The sequence below is a fragment of the Zeugodacus cucurbitae genome, chromosome X, assembly GCF_028554725.1.
Source record: "Zeugodacus cucurbitae isolate PBARC_wt_2022May chromosome X, idZeuCucr1.2, whole genome shotgun sequence".
NCBI lineage: Eukaryota > Metazoa > Arthropoda > Insecta > Diptera > Tephritidae > Zeugodacus > Zeugodacus cucurbitae.
In genome coordinates, this window is record NC_071672.1 from 10,097,501 (window position 1) to 10,100,000 (window position 2,500).

Below are 2,500 nucleotides of genomic sequence, written 5' to 3' on the forward strand. Positions count from 1 at the left end.
CTGATTCCCCGTTACCCGTTGCAACCATGGTAGTCCTAGATACTACCATCAAAAGTTGATAGGGCAGACATTTGAAAGATCTGTCGTCGGTACGAGACCATACGATCTGCAAGTTATCTAGAGTTCAACCAATATAACGATCTTACGATCGCTTGGTTTTAGCCTAATAAAAGCACACGTTCCAAAAGGTCCGTGTTTATTTTGCATGTATTAGCTCTAGAATTACCACAGTTATCCAAGTAACTGTTAACGATCTATGGAACCATAACTGATATAATGAGCCTTTTGCGGTTTCACTTTTAATTTGTTTGTACTTAGACATGCATGGCTTAATCTTTGAGACAAGCATATAACTACTGGCAGGATCAACCAGAATAATATTTTTTATTCATTTATATAATATTTTTTATACTATATAAATTTTTATAATGATATTTTCAATATTTGAAAATTAAGTACACGACATATACACAATGCAAAGGAGAACGAAATCGCGACAATAAATAATTATGAAATTTCTTCTACTATGGTCGGATTAAATAATTTACTTCATGTCATTTAAATTTCATATTATTGTATTATTTATTGCGGTCTTATTCGGACTTTGAGACTGTGTATCTTATCGTGAGAAAGAATTTTCGTTCTCTATACATATATAATATAATTATTAATGTAAGGACGATGTTTCTTCTTGTATTTGTTAAACTTTCAAATAATATCATTTTTTATACATTTTACTTTATTTCAATGCATATAGTGTATATATCTTTTTTTAAGAGTATATACGTTTTTCTTTTGATTTGAAATTAATAATTTCAATTCAATTATTTTTCATTTTATTTCATATATGATATGAAAGTATTCGAGCGTAATAATATAAATATTTAACTTTATTGAATTTTATTCTTTACCCACATATATTTTATGTGAATAGAAGAACAAACCCCAAAAAAAGTTAAATTAAAAAAAAAAACGACTACATTATGTTAGGTATAGAAGAATAATCTCAATTAATAACATTTCATTATTAACAAAATTATTTCTATTTAAACCAACTGTAGCAAACCAGGAATAAATTTTTTTGCTCTCATTTATATATTACACTTAAATACTTTTATAAATATATGAAAATAATTTTCATATAAGTACTAAGTATGCAATTTCATACAAGTATTAAAATTTTCATACAAGTACTAATGTTGAAGTTTCATACAACATATATGTTTTCTGCCACGTACACCTCACCAACCGGAAATCGTATGGAGAAAATCTTTTTAACCATATAAAAGTTTTAAATTCATATATATACAAGTAATTTATATCATTTTCTATGAGCATTATGCTTCTAAGAAATATTACAACATCAAAAATAGCTTAACATTTATTTTTTTTTTTAAATTTTTTGTACTTATATGAAAATTATTTAGTTGTATGAATTCATACACTTAGTACTTATATGAAAATTATTTACTTGTATGAATTCATAAACTTAGTATCTATATGAAAATTATTTAGTATTTATATGAAAATTATTTACTTGTATGAATTCATAAACTTAGTATCTATATGAAAATTATTTAGTATTTATATGAAAATTTTTAACTTGTATGAATTCATTAACTTAGTATCTATATGAAAATTATTTAGTATTTATATGAAAATTTTTAACTTGTATGAATTCATTAACTTAGTATCTATATGAAAATTATTTAGTATTTATATGAAAATTTTTAACTTGTATGAATTCATTAACTTAGTATCTATATGAAAATTATTTAGTATTTATATGAAAATTTTTAACTTGTATGAATTCATTAACTTAGTATCTATATGAAAATTATTTAGTATTTATATGAAAATTATTTACTTGTATGAATTCATAAACTTAGTATCTATATGAAAATTATTTAGTATTTATATGAAAATTTTTAACTTGTATGAATTCATAAACTTAGTATCTATATGAAAATTATTTAGTATTTATATGAAAATTTTTAACTTGTATGAATTCATTAACTTAGTATCTATATGAAAATTATTTAGTATTTATATGAAAATTTTTAACTTGTATGAATTCATTAACTTAGTATCTATATGAAAATTATTTAGTATTTATATGAAAATTTTTAACTTGTATGAATTCATTAACTTAGTATCTATATGAAAATTATTTAGTATTTATATGAAAATTTTTAACTTGTATGAATTCATTAACTTAGTATCTATATGAAAATTATTTAGTATTTATATGAAAATTATTTACTTGTATGAATTCATAAACTTAGTATCTATATGAAAATTATTTAGTATTTATATGAAAATTTTTAACTTGTATGAATTCATTAACTTAGTATCTATATGAAAATTATTTAGTATTTATATGAAAATTTTTAACTTGTATGAATTCATTAACTTAGTATTTATATGAAAATTATTTAGTATTTATATGAAAATTTTTAACTTGTTTGAATTCATTAACTTAGTATCTATATGAAAATTA

The 2,500-nt window shown here is 21.3% G+C and overlaps 1 non-coding gene across 1 annotated transcript in view; it reads right to left on the reverse strand.

Moving 5' to 3' along the window:
• The window catches only part of LOC128923279 (small subunit ribosomal RNA), a 1,990-nt gene extending 1,614 nt beyond the window's left edge, over nt 1-376 (reverse strand). Inside the window, exon 1 of the ribosomal RNA XR_008472246.1 lies at nt 1-376. This exon is cut by the window's left edge and continues 1,614 nt beyond it. This is a non-coding gene — a ribosomal RNA (small subunit ribosomal RNA).
• Nucleotides 377-2,500: the final 2,124 nt, after the last annotated feature.